The sequence below is a fragment of the Chelonia mydas genome, chromosome 19 (genome assembly GCF_015237465.2).
Source record: "Chelonia mydas isolate rCheMyd1 chromosome 19, rCheMyd1.pri.v2, whole genome shotgun sequence".
Lineage (NCBI taxonomy): Eukaryota > Metazoa > Chordata > Testudines > Cheloniidae > Chelonia > Chelonia mydas.
The window spans coordinates 4,481,791-4,496,838 of NC_051259.2; positions in this window are offsets into that span (position 1 = coordinate 4,481,791).

Sequence of the window (15,048 nt, forward strand, 5' to 3'; positions counted from 1 at the left end):
CTTCCTCTTGTAAACAGCTCTTTCTGCAACCTTGGGTTCATGATTCTTTATTTCTGATGCAAATAACTTTCAACGGTATAAGTAAGAGCACGGCAAATATATGTGGAATGGTGGTAACTTTGGGACTAAAATGAGCAACATGCTATGAGACACATTTGGAGGTATGGTGGCCAGAAATTCAACATATGGTCTGGTCTAGTGGAGAGGACACTGAGAGTTGAAACCCCAGCATTCAGTTCTTAGTTCTAAGAATGACCTGTTGGGTAAGCCACTTCTCTGCTCTGGGCTTTTGTTTCCCCTCCCACCATTTGTCTATCTTGCTTATTTAAATTGTAAGATCTTCAGAGCCGGGATTTGTCTCTTATTATGTATATATGAGACAGCCATCCTCTTGGCCAACACACTGGGGATTGAACTAGGGCTCTCCTAGAAAACCAAACTGCTTTAGCAGCCTGCTCCAGGAAAAAAAAAATGTATTCTGTCCCTGAAATCGCAGTTGATGACACACAGCTTAATGCGGTGGGAAAACGCTGCTGTCTTCCCAGCACTTTATCTAATACCCTGTTCGATGGAGAAATCATGCAGTGCATTTTTAAAGCCACTTCTGCCTTTGGGAGACTTTGTCACTGCCTGCAGAAGGAGTTAGACGCTAATTTTGGTGTGATGTCTATCTTGCTATCGTGTTAAACACTCTTCTCTAGGACTGTGAAACATGGACACCGTCTAGCAGGCACTTGAATCAACTAGAGCATTTTCACATGTGCGCGCGGTGTCTCATGTGGTCAGACAGGATACCAACTATCAAAGTCCTGGATCAGTGGTGCAGGTAGTGTTGAATCTCTAATCATACAGGTGCAACTTCTCCAGGCTGGTCACCTCGTACATATGGATAAGGGACTCCCCAAGGCCAGATTTTATAGCCAGTTGAAAAGGGCAGCATGTACCCTGGGAGGCCAGTGAACACAGCACAAAAGACACCCTCGAAGCTCACCAAAAAGCTGGCCAAGTCGACCTGAACATAGGTCCCAGTAGATCAAGATGGCAGCAGACCTACTGGCCTGCGGTTAAGAGCCACTGTGAACAGCAGAATGGGAAAAACCAAAAGAAAAGCGCAAGAGAAGAAAGCAGGCTGTGGCAAAAACACATGGCCCAGTCTGTTGGATGTGGGAAGACATCTGCAGATCCCTCATTGCTCTACATTCACAGAAGAGGATACACTGAAACAAACTGGCTCATCTGTCAACCACTATGGGAGACTCCAACCGTGGGGCCTCCCAGAACTGGAGAATTCAGCTGCCATATCTTGAGCTAAGGAGCTAAAACCTGAAGGGGGGTGGTGGCGGGAACAGCTCATACCCTGTGTGAATGGGCCCAAACAGGGATCTATAGTAATCACCCACTCACCATTGGGATACAGGTCTACAGCACAACAGGGCCCTGATCTCGGTTTGGCCTGAAGCTGCTGGTGTAACAAAAAAGCAACCTAATTTTCAGACGGCACCTCGAGCTGTGGGCGCTCAGCACCACTTGAAATCAGGCAGGGTTACTATTCTGAGGAGGAATTAAAGGTGAAATGGAGGCAAAGCTCATTTAGTACGTTACAAAAAATCATCCCCCCGCATGAGCATCAACACAGAGCCAGAAGTGGCCCACCTGTCGACTGCATTGGAGTGATGTTAAGATAGCATAAATTAGCAAATTTTGAAACAAAACACGCATCCAAATTGGGTGAGGAGAAGAGAATGAGCTTTGTTTTACTTGTCACGACGCACAGCGGAGGGGAGGGGGGAGGGGGAAATGCAACTTGCCTCACTTCATACATCTCTGGTCCTCTCCCCTTGCATCGCGTCCTCTCTCTTTACTCGCTCCAGACATTTACACAAGTTATTCCTTCAAGCATGAATGCTTCCCCCCCCCCTTCTTCCCCTAGGACATTACCTTTTTACAAAGTACTTTTTTTGTGGTCTCATGCGGTTGTTTTACAGCAGAAAAGGGGTACCTGGCTGTTAACATCTAAACTGCATTCGGATTATTTTTCCTATGGAGAGAGGAAAAAAGAATCAGACCAGAGAAATTTGGTTATTTCATTTAAAAATTAACGGGGAGTGCTGCAAATGGCTCATGCCCCTCAACTGCCAGGGGCCCTAATGCAGGGTGCAGCGAGTGACAAAGACCCAAAAATGGGGAAAAATTATCCATGCAGGAGCTTAAAATTCCTTCCATCAGGTAAATAACTCAGTTGTTGTTGTCTCAGGGGGTAGCCGTGTTAGTCTGTATCCCCAAAAACAACAAGGTGCCACCGGACTCCTTGTTATTGTCGTAGCACAAATAGGCTCCAGCTGAGATCGGTGCCTCACACGGGTGCTATACAAAAAACTCAGAGACAGTCCCCGCCCCAAAGAGTTTACAGTCTAAACAGATAACAAAGAGGAGAAGGGATTTGGCCTCCAGGTGACATAACAGAGTCGGGAAGAGAACATCAGTTACATGGGTTAAAGGTCAACACCTAATTTACTGGACCATGCGGCTTCTGTTGCCCTGCTATAGCTTGAATTTCATGAAAGTTCTCTATAGCTGATCTAAGTCATGGTGCTAAACCAATTTACACCAGATGAGAATCTGGCCCAATACAAATGAATCCCCACCCTGAGATATTGCGAGGCTCAGTCAATGCTTCTAAAGAGTCGTGAGCCCTGCCGACAAAAACTGCAGAGAATTGTTCCTCCTTTGACAATTGACTCCTGCACGCTTAGTTCTGCACAGAATAGTTTGCCTGCATCCTCCTCCAAGCACCACCACGTTTCGCTTACAAGAGATATTTTGATGCACTTTCTTATTATAGCTTTTAAAAATCATCATCATCCCCCCCAACTGGTCATCAGAGACTCTCCTCTTCTGCATAGACAATACTATACCTCCCTCCCATCTCCCACACTTAGAGAGCGATTAATCTCATTACGTTTCCCTAGGGCTGGTTTAATCTGCATCCTTTTTTAAGAGATTGTGGTACAACAATTGATAATCCTATTCCCGGCCCATCATCTGAAGCCTAACTTCTACCCGAGACAGTGAGAAGGAAGCTTCATATTTCACCTCTATTCTATTTTAACCACTTTGATTTATATTTGATTCCTCTCGCAACGCAATTTACCAGCCTGCCTGCATTCCCCACCACAACTGTGTACTGCTGAGAATTTTCCATAACAGTCAGACTTTGTTCTTGGTCAGTTTGTTACAATTGCCTGTAATCCACCCCCCGCCAACAGTCTTTACTACCAAACCATTTGCTACCTTGCTTCAGCAGAGATCCTAATTCAAGACAGTACTTAAGTACCCTTCTTAAGACTATTTAAAGTCACTGGGATTTAAACGCATGCTTAAAGATAAGTGTGTGTTTAAATTTTGTCCTGAACAGGGATGGACCCCAAGCAACAGATCCTCAACAGTGCAGCTTGGCAAATCTCCACAAATCTCAATGGAGCTACATCGATTTACATCAGCTGAGAATCTGGCTCCTAGACTGTTGTCGTTGTGAAAGACACATGGAACATCACAGCCTTTGTGGAAGAAGTTAAAACTCGATTACAGTCCGCAAGTCCCTCCATGGAGGAGAGTTCTGACAGCAGACATCTCCTTAATCTATCAGAAAAAGGCATACCCGATCCAATGGTTGGAACCTGAAGCTAGACAAATTCACACTCAGGCAAAAAATGTCTAATAGCAAGGGCAATTAACCATTGGAACAATTTACCGAGGAACCTCGTGGGCACTCCATCATCACTTGACAGTTTTAATCCAAGACTCAAAAAACTCTTTCTAAAAGAAGTATTATAGCTCAAGCAGAAGTGTAAATCCCGAGTAACTCCACTGATTTAAACTGAGTTGCTCCTGATTCAAACTGGTGTATCTAAGAGAAACATTTGGCCCTACACTTTTTAATCATGAGCCACAATGTCTCCATGGTATAACGCCATTGCCTGCCTACCAGGATTACACAAGGAGTGAACGTGGCCCAATGCACTTTGCCTTCACCTAATGCACGACTCGTGAAGCAGGTTGTTGCAGCATCGGCCTCCGAGAATTTCGTTTGAGTCACCGTAAAAGTAGATTTGGGTTTCACGCTAGTGAAAATGTAACCTCTCCACAAGTGGCATGTATTTAACAGAGGTAAATCCCCCACCCCACCCCCGCAAGCAGTGGGTGCTGACGTAGCATCAAGAGAATGGAGCATGGACTGGAATAGCGGGGTGGGCTGTGGTTTGGGATTGAGGGGAGCTGTGGTAGGGGGAGCCCAGGAATGGAACAGTAATGGTGTTGGCAGAGCTGTGGAGGGACCCGATGAGCAATGGGTCCTGCAGGGCAACTCCGAGAAGTGCTGGCAGAGCTGTTTGTCCGGAGCCCAGGACTAGAAGGGCCGGGAGATGGGCACTTTCTGTAGGTCAGAACTGGGGTGCACTGGCAGAGCTAATGCACAGCACCCGATTGCACCATTCCGAGATCTTCTCACGATTATTAGTCCCTCACTAAATCCACACATGAGGGTATTCTGCTGATGCCCAAACACAGTCAAGAAACCCACCTCACTCTTCAGCAAGATCAGTAGTTTTTTTCCTTCCTTCTTGTTTTTTCTAGATCATACAATATGGTGCCTTGCTAATCAAACTTCACATTGTAAGTCTTCCTCGGTTGCCAATGAGACAAATGAGCTCAAAGAACCTTTCAAAATAAAAAAGGAAGCACGCCCCAAATAAAAGCAAGCTGGGATGAAAGTGGCTTCCAAAATTACTGATTTTTCCAATCTATTACTTATTTATTTATTTGCTACAGAGAACATTTTCTGCCAGAAAAGAGTAATGAAATCTATCTCCCAAGCAAACTAGCTTCATCAGTTCTATTTTTCTGAGAGATTTCATCCGAGTCTCATACCAAAAAAATCACTCTGCTTCCATGTCTGCACAGAAAGAAACTTTCCCCTTTCATTCACTGCGTTTTCTTATACTTTAAGAATTCCCCAACATCAGCTGTAGACCTTCCATTACCCAACCGCTTTTCTGCCTGCCACCCTCAATAGTCTCCAAGAAGCAAAGAAAAGCCATGTCTCTCTAGATTCCTAAGTGACCCTCACCACCTAAGCCTCTAAGTACCTCATTAATGGATTTTAGCCTTGCCATAACCTGAAGAGGTAGGAGAGTATTAGCTGCATTTCACAGATGGGGAGCTAAGGTACGCAGTAGGTTAAGTGGCTTGCATAAAGTCACATAGGACGTCAGTAGCTAAACCAGAAATTAAAGCGAGTTCTCTCAAGTTTTAGTCGATCAACTGATCCATTGGAGCATCATTACCTGGGGCTTGAGGAGCAGTAGGACTGGTGTAGATCTTGTAGGCCAGTTCTGTACCAGCCTGGGATTCCCTCCATGCAGAGGATATTCTCAGGGGGGCATTTATGGGCCTTTGCGGCTCCTTTAAGCTGCTGAAGTATACTTGAGAATCAGGCCTTGGGTCTTCCCAGCTTAACAATGAAATCATATAATGACTCTGTAAAAGTTTGAGGCAAGGGTGCAGATTGCTTAGGTAATGTCTGAGTTCTCAAGAGCAACGTCTCCACGTGTCCTCAGGGCCTATCCCAATGTGCACCTCTATAAAGGAGCATCGGACGCAGCTGAGTTTGTTGACTCAGTTCTTTGTGGGTTGTTTTATATCTTCCCCAGCAGATTATTGTTAAACTATGGTCCAGACACAGCATCTAAAAGAGAAAATAACTACAGTTGTGTGGAATGGGATGGCAGTTCAAGGGACATCTGCTTTTCCAATATAAAAAAGGATCTTTATTTCCGCTTTAAAAGTGCCCATAAAAACTTAAGGATCCTTGAGAGGCTAAGATAAAATGCCACAGTCCCCTCTATAGCATGTACGGAAGGATTTTTTTTTAAAGTGCATTTTTAATTATTAAAATCATGAAAGTCACATTTATCACCGCAGCAGAGTCTTCCCGATGCTACAGTATTTTTAAGGCATGCAGTAAAGGGTCATTCTAGTTACAACCCAATTTCCCTTGTAGATAGAGAAGTGCCCTTTCCACAAAAATTAATAAATAAACTCCTGCAAATGAATCAGCTCATTATTTTCTGCAATTTAAAAAGGTTTCCTGGAGGAGCCAGGCAGGCGGGTAAATGACCCACACTAGCAAAGAAAAAGACACTTGTGGTTTCCGAAAAGCGATAGCAGCCTACAAACAAACAAACCAACAACACAGATGAAAAATACCATCAGTGCTTCGCTGCCCTTAAAATGATCTGGCTGAGGATAAAGAATTCATCAGCTGCAGAGAATAGATATGAGTGCTAGGTAAATTACGCACATACACACACACCCCCCTGGGGGGGCAAGCTGGGATGACCACTCTGCTCCATAAACAGAGGCCTTTAGTACTTGAGCCACAGGTAATCTCTTTTGGCTGTTACACTACGCCAAAGCCCAGTGAAGGCTGGTCACCATGGGCAAAATTCTCTCTTGCATGCACATTTTATAATTTGCAAAATCATGGGGTTGTCTATTTTTTCCTTACTCTTCTCTTTTAATTCTACCCTTGAAAGCTGGAAAATGAAATATTTTCCTCGGAAAATACACACACACACACACACACCCCTCTTGTTGTACCAAGCACACACTCATGTGTTGTCAAGCCATTGTTCGGAAGTGCACACCAGCTTGTAGCTTTCTCAGGGGAAGTGGCCTACCTGTATTTTTTACTTATTATGTCGCGGTAGCACCGAGAGGTTCCAACTGAGAGCAGGGTCCCCAGAGGCTCAACATACACATAGGAAGAGATGGTCCCTGGCCCAAAGAGTTTGCAACTTAAAACAGACAAGACAAAAAGTAAGAGTTAGGAAGCGTCATTATCCCCATTGTACAGATGGGAGAACTGATGCATACAGAGATACAGAGGTTGAGAGGAAGAATGGTACAGTGGTTTGGATGCTAGCCTAAGACTTAAAGATCTGGGTTTAAATCCCTGCTCTGCCACAGATTTGCCCTGTGACCTTAAGCTAGCCACTGCTTCTCATCTGTAAAATAGGGACACATAGCACTTATCCCACAGAGATGCTGTGAAGATGGGGGAATACACTGAAAAACTGAGGGGGATCAGATAAAATGGCAATTGAGTGGCATACAAATACCACATAGAAATAGATTTGGCCAGAGAGACACAAGGTGTTTTTAGCAGATCCAGGAACTGAACCCAGGTCGCCTGTGTCCTAAGCACCGCACCAGCCTTCCTCCTGATCATCATGCCCACACTGAGCCCAGATTCCCAGTCCAGTGCCTTCATCGGAAGATCATATTTCCTCTGTTTTAAAACAGAGAATCAGCACATCTGCGAGGGGCAAAGCGCATGCACGGAGAAAATCCAGAGGAGACTGACTTTCTAAACAGACCAAGGAAATAAAAGACTTAAAACAATGATCCTTTCAACACAAATCATTCCCCTTGGTGGATAAAAATTATAGCTTGGGAAGGTAATGGATGCAAAGCCAAGAACACGAGGCCTTCGATAAAGCATTTTTCTGCTCAGAAGTAAAATGCCTTTTGAAAAGATTAGTCTGAACTCATTTTTGCAGATAATGTACGTTACAGCTTTCCAAATGAATTTGGCATAAATATTTTACATGACACTATAATAAGCTTTGTGCAGAGAGCCTGGAAAATGTGGATTTTATTTACCATCATTCTGGAAGAATCAATTTCAATTGATCAATTTCTCAGAGTCATCGTGCTTTTATTTTTTAAGCTGTTGCTGCTGCTGTTGTATTTAGTTTAGCTGTTAAACGGTGGAAATGGAAGTGGTTTCTTTCTTATATAAATAGTCCACTGCAGTCACTCTCTTCATGTCAACCAAGGGAACTGGCATAATATTTTGTAATAGAAGTGCAAGCATTCGAAAAGCTTAGAACTGACTAGGGAATCAATTCTGCAAAGTGCTCAGCAACCTCACTGAAGCCACTATGTCTACACTGCAATGTAAACCCAGGGTTAGTTGGGACTCGAGTCAGCTCACTCATGTTAGGGAAACCCTGGGCTTGAGCATCTACATTGTATTTTAACCCTACGTTAAGACTTTTCTAACCTCTGCTTGAACCTTGGGCTCTGGAGTCCACACTGCAATGCACACACCTGGATCAAAATGAAGGGGGATGTATTGCAAATAATCTAAGAACATAAGAATGGCCATACTTGGTCAAACTAATGGTCCGTCAAGCCCAGTATCCTTTCTCCTAACAACAGCCAATGCCAGATGCTTCAGAGGGAAGGAACAGAGCAAGCAATCATCCAGTGATCCACCCCCAGTCATCCACTCCCCCTTCTGGCAGGCAGAGGCGAGGGACACCCAGAGCATGGGGTTGCATCTCTGACCATCTTGGCTAATAGCCATTGATGGACCTATCCTCCAGGAACTTATCTAATTCTTTTTTTACCCATTATAGTTTTGACCTTCACAACATCCCCTAACAAGGAGTTCCACACATTGACTGTGTGTTGTGTGAAGAAATACTTCCTTTTGTTTTTTTAAACCTGCTGCCTATTAATTGTCTATTCATCTACTGTTAAGACTGGTGTTAACTGAATCAGTGTGGTCCAGTGGCTAGACCGCATGAGTGAGAATCAGGAGGTCTGGATCCCGGTTCTGATGGAGTCTGTGAGGGACCCTGGGGCAAGTCATTCCCCTCCCCCCGTGCCTCAGTTTCCCCATAGCTAACATTAGGTTGATGATGCTTACCAGACTTTTTAGAGATCAATTTCTATGGATTATTATGATGCCCATTTTACTGATGTCTCTGGTAATCGACCTATACTTTTATATCACCCAAGGCCAGATAAACCTGGGTCACAGCTAGAAAAAGAACACAGGAGGCCTGATTCTCACTCACTTGCGCTAACTAAATGCACATCCCTCCCAGCCTTAGTAAATGCCATTGCTTAAACAAGGATTGTTATGTTTCAACCTGTCTTGGCAAATGTCTAAGCAGAGAAATATGAACAAAAAGAGCCTGTCAGCTGTTTATAATGCCATCAAATTTAAAGTTTATGTTGTTTAAACATAGTAATGCTGGTCTCGATGGCTTAGGCAACAGAGAGATTGGGACTGGAGAAGGGAAAGCACCCAGTGTGTTTCAGGAGTGGAGGTGAAAGCCAGGTGCATGAAAAGAAGTCAAACCAGCAGAAAGCTAATGAGCACAAAGACACTGACGGGGCTGGGAAGGGGTAATTTGTCATTTTCAAAAAGGAATCCTAATGACTCAAGGTTGGGTAGGAAGAGAAATTCTTCAGAGACACCACTGTCCTGCCACTGGAGTGAGCGGTGCTAACCACAGGGGTTCCAGCTGTGGTGTCCCTCGTAGATTTGTTCTGGTTCTCCTGAATAGCCAGGGTAAAGCACAATGGGCTACCCTCTTCCTTGATGTATAGAACTGAAGCTAGACAAATTCAGTCCAGGACAAAAGTTTTTAGCAGTGAGGTTTAACAACTATTTGCATAACTTACCTACGGCCTTGGTGGATTCTTCAGCACTTGGAGTTGCATCAAATCAAGATTGGATGTCTCTCTAAAAAGATAGACACTAAATCTGCCATACGAGAGGGGGCAATTACTGCTTGAAATTCTATGTCCTGTGGTATGGTGAAGGTCAGGCTAGATGATCATCAAGATTCCTTCTGGCCTTAAAAATCTATCCATTCCATTGATTTCAATGACATCACTTCTCAAGAGGGATAGACCAAGATTTTTTTTTTTAGAAAATGAGTGCTCTTGTGTGACGTGTCCTTAGAAACAGGCGAATCTCAACAGGGAGAGGTGCTTATCTTGAGACGTTTTGGTTTAGAAATCTCCTGCAATTCCATATGTCCATTACTTCCTGCCGCTGTTCAGGCTAGAAATATACACTCACTCATTAAATTTGACCAGCCAAAGCTTGGAATGGCAGAAGGCAGCCAAAACGGGTGGGAGGTAGGTCACCAAACTCTTCTGAAGCTTTAGAAGGACTTGAGTTCCTTTTAGGTCTCCATTAAAGATTTAGGCCCATTTTCGTCCCATTCAAACCATCTTTCCACATGCTAGCATAACCCAATGGTAAGGGTATGTTATAGGGCTCCATTTGGGTTAATCCACACGAGGGGAGTCTGTTACAGAAAGCCATGGCTCTAGCTCAAGCAGCTCTGGAGATCCCCAGTGTGTTGGCAGCTCTCACGCTGGTTTATCCAACCGCCCCACTCTCCCAGCAAGCAGCAGTGTTCAGAGAGCTCTAGAAAGGTGGTGGGGGATTTGTTTGCATCTTTCATTTGAACAATTTCCTTTAACAGCAGGAAAACAGAAGAAATACATGAAAGAGAAACATAAGAGAAACTGCCCCGGTGAATTGAATCCCAGCCCAGCAACACACTGCTCCCTTTTAATTCATTAAACCTGCATTTTTATTGCAGAGCCACATTAAGGAAGGAAAATAAAAGGCATTTTATGCTGCTGCTGCGTTTTACGGCTGCCCGCAGGGTCAGTTTTAATGTTCGCCCCTTTGCTTACCGTGTGCACAAGGAAGAAGTGAAAGAGAGCCCATAGATACTGCATTTAATGACACCTAGGAACTCTTCCAGCACACATCCAGTCACACGAGCTTTTTCGACAGTGCTCAGGCTGCGCTCACAAAGCCAAAGCACATGAGTATGCCAATAAATCACCATCCCCATGAAAAGGATCCTTGCCACAGCAATACCACCTGTAGGCAGCATGGTTCCAGCAGGCACATGGCAGCAGGGAGCTTTGGGAGGCACAGAGGGCATTTGCCCAATGCAAGGTGCTTACACTGGTGTGCGCTGCATAGATGGAGAGTACAACGAGCGGGGAGACAGAGATCCTGGGTTCAATTCCCAGCTCTGCCAATGACCTGCCTTGTGAGCTTGCGCCAGTGGTTTCTCCTTTTTGTGCCTCCGACTTCCTTCCCACCCTTTGCTTAATCAGCATGTAAGTGCTTTGGGCAAGGACTCTCCGCAACTGTGTGCGCATACAGCACCTAACACAATGAGACTTGGCCCTAGTGGTGCTACCGTAATATACAATCATCATCTAGCCCACAGAACTAGCCATGGATAGTGCTATCAGAGGACAAAAGCAAGGAGAGGAAGACGATGGGCTCACCTCCATCAGGGGAATGGAGAAAGAACGTAACGTCTTCAGACCCCCACAAAACTTTGGCTCAGAGGTAGTTAAAGTTTTGTGCAGAAGCTTGTGCGGGGAGGAGAACAGGACTGGCTCTTCTTTTACTTCCAGCACTAAAAGGTCCCAGATAAGAGAGAGTAACAAAAAGCTGGGCCAGCTGCAGTCAAGTCAGGATGAACGTCCCCATGTTAGGGTGTATCTTGTGACTGCTCCCCTGGGGTCTCCCAACCCAGCTGCTTCACTCACCTTCAAAAATAACACACACCAAGCAAAGACGTTTTTCCTCGCGCTCTGCACTGCGGAGCCCATAAAGCCACAGGGAGTGGCTTCAATGAACCCATGACCTCACAGGACATTGCGGGGTTCCGCCCAGCTTGGCTCACTACGCTCGCTACTTAAGATTCGGGAGCCTTTTCAGCAATACCACCAGAGCCACAGCGTTCTCCTGTTGCCAGTCATTGCAATGGGACTCCTGGGTGGGAGTCTCAGCCCAGGGAGGTAGAAGAAAACTCTCACGAGCTTTCTGTGGGACAACTGCCAGAGCAGGACATGACACCCAAGTAGGCCTGACATTCCTTCCGGCAGAAACACTCATATTAGCATTAAAGTTGCAAGGACGCTAGGAATGGGTGGGAAGATAACTTGTCAACAATGCACTGGGTTAGCTGTGGGATGGAGAGAAACCAAGACGGGTACGAAGGAACAGGACAAGCTCCTGGTTTCCTGCTCTTGAAGAACTCCATCTACCTCTCCTTCAGTGGTACAACTAGGTCCTGACATCTGGAACCCCCAGAAGCAAAGGGCTGATGACAGCGCGGTGGGGCGGTCTACCTCATTTGGAGTTGGAGGGGATGAGGGACATGGAAGTATGATCTCTCCTCGGGGCTGGGAACTAGGAAGGTGAAATCTTGATGACCCTTCTCAGCAGGATAGAGTTTAACATCCCAGTGTGTTCTGTAGACTTAAGTTCCAAGACAATGCATTATAAAATTGATCCAGCTTATTTCTTGGACTCCCTGCAGGTCTATGCAAAAGGGGCATTTTGCTGGAGATGGGCATGTGGTGGTAGGAGTAGGGAAGAGAGGCTGCTGCTTGACAGAGGATCTGGGATTGTCCCATATCTACTTCCGTTTGGACAGCTGCTGTGATGGAAGCTGCCATGACCTTAGACTCCATAGGCAGGCTGATCCCAGGCAATCATGCTGCGGGCAGCTCTAATTCTTTGCACACTCCAAACTACTGAGAAAGGGAGTTGGAGCCTCCTGTGGTTAACCAGAGCTGCCAAAAGGGCTGGTTCTGAATCGTTTGCTGTGGGAGTCATCCCCTTGCACAATTATGAATTGCACCATCCTCTCAGACATTTCACAGGCTTGCCTGGTGTAATTTCTCTGGACTCAATAGTTACACCACAAAAGAATCTGCCCCATGGCAAACTGACTCCCTTTACTCCACAATGCAGGGTGGATTATTACAGTCTTACCTGCACACCGAGATTGTAGGGCTAAGAGCGATCTTCTTTATTGTCTGTATAGCACCTAGCACAGTAGGGCTCTGCTTGGCCCTTCTGTCATGGAAACAGATTATAAAATGTGGGGCCTGCTGCAGGACTGCTTTTATAGGAAGATGCTTTTCTAACATTGGCTGGCTTTCTTGAGTTGTGAACGGGCTCTTTAATCAATAGTGTGAAGTGCTGTGTGTTTGGACCTGATCTGGTTTTGGGTTGCATTCCGGAAAGAGAAATTTCATCTGTAACTTCCCCCCACTCCTTAATTGTTCCCTCTTTGCAGAAGGAAAAAATATTTGAAAAATTCTGAAACTTTGAAAGCAGCTCATTTCTGGTTCTGTACCTCAGTAGCCCCTTGATGGAATGGCCTCAATTTCCCCTCCCCCCCATAAATTCTATCCAGGCCCTATCAACTTTCAGGTTGATGTGTCCCTTTCTGTATATTTTAAACAGAAAATAAGGTCTAGCCTTAACAGATGAATTAGCAGCCATTCCATAATGCCCATCATTACGGTGTACCACTCCATTAATTGAATTTATTGGAGACATGGTTAGCTTGCCCCGCTGTGAGTCTATCTGTACTAATTTTACTGCAAATGGCTTAATCAAATATTAATTTTAAATGAAAGGAAAGGCTAAGGGCAGTCCATCCATGTGATGTGCATCATATCAACACAGCTGCCTGCCTAGTTCTCTGGTAGCCCTGTTGCTGTATGAACAAAACTCCCTCTACACCTTGTTTCGCAATTGAGATTCAGACCAGGTTCATCAAAGGAGTTATCACAAACCTTTTTGGAGAGCCTGGAAGTTGCTCAGAAACCAAGGTGACACGCCTAGAATTAAGAACCTCAAAAGATGTAATTTGGAAGCTTAATCAGGGGAACTCAGCAATTTTGACTGAGTTTCCCTTTGAGATTCTAACTCCAAACTCAGAAGCAAATGTCAGAGACTGGGAACCTCACACCAGTCAGAAGTGAAGTCACAACCCCTGCAAAGTAAAACAGGCAAGGTTTAGCTCAGCACCAGCACATGGCAGAAGGAGCACAGCTTGGTTCTCTGATGCTGGTTTGAAGCCAGCTGGGCTGGCAGTTAAACCAATTTTGGGTTGAGCTTGTGAAGTGAGGCTGTCATGGAAGAAATCAAAGGAGAATTGAAATGGATCTTCCAGAAGAAATGTCTATCCATAACTCAGCTCCCTTCTGACTTCTTTCTCTGTGTCTGCCTCATTAAAGAAGCTTCAAGTGAAGCCCTTGTAAAACTAAGATCAATGGAACAGCGTTTGCAAGAAACTGGGATATAATTAACACATGCTCATCAAAATTTAGGAGTAATTTCTATTACCTACGTGTTGCCTCAATCTTTGTAGGTTCCTACTGGTTTCTGCAGTTCCGTTCCAATTCCTGTGCCTCTCGACAAAAATCCATCAAAACAAGTTCCAAGTAACAAACCAAACTGAGGGAGCTGCCTCAGATTGCAATCACACTGTTTTACAAGTGGGACTACAGAGCTGTCATTGTTGTCTCTTTGATGGATGAGTCTTGATCAGGGCCAGATTCTGAACCATCATCTTCTTTCTGCAAGACGACAGTTTGAAAATATCCTGGTCGCCGTTTGCTATAATTCCTGGATATGCTGATGTGACAACAGCCCATGTTTAGTATTCACAGCTGCAGAGACAGAGCTGGGGAGACAGAATATTACTCTGATGCAGGCATGCTTTTACGGGTGCCTATTTGCTGGTTATTATTAGGTGCAGTGGTGTGTGGTGGTGGGGGGGTGTTGGCAGACTCATGGAATTTACTCCTCCAGAAAGCAGTTCAAACCAAGATGCAGCATGTATTTTAATTACTCTTTTTTAAAAACATTGTTTATAATTTCTATTACAGTAGCATGTAGCAGGGCCAATCAGGGGGCAGCTCTGTTTTACCTGCAGTCCCTGCAGCATTTATAAGCAATCACAGTCTCTCCTTAGTCTCTGCTCCACCAGAAACATCCAAAAATGACACACCAGCTTTAGAGATATACATTTCCTGGCACTGTCTTTGCCACTAGACCCCAATTCAGTCAGTCAATGGCAATATTCATATGTTCAAAATTAAGAACATACTTAAGCACTGTGCTGGATTGGGGCCCTATTTCCCCAAATCCGGTTCTCGGTCGATTCAATGGCAAGATTCCCACTGTAAAGCGTTCTTCCTCAAAGCAAAGTGGTACATGCAGAAATGACATTGCAACGCAGAGTTTGGCGTACAAGTGGGTAACATACCCATGCTGTATCTGGGATCACACAACACAATTTCATGATAAAATTGCTCATTAATGAAACAGTAATATTTTGC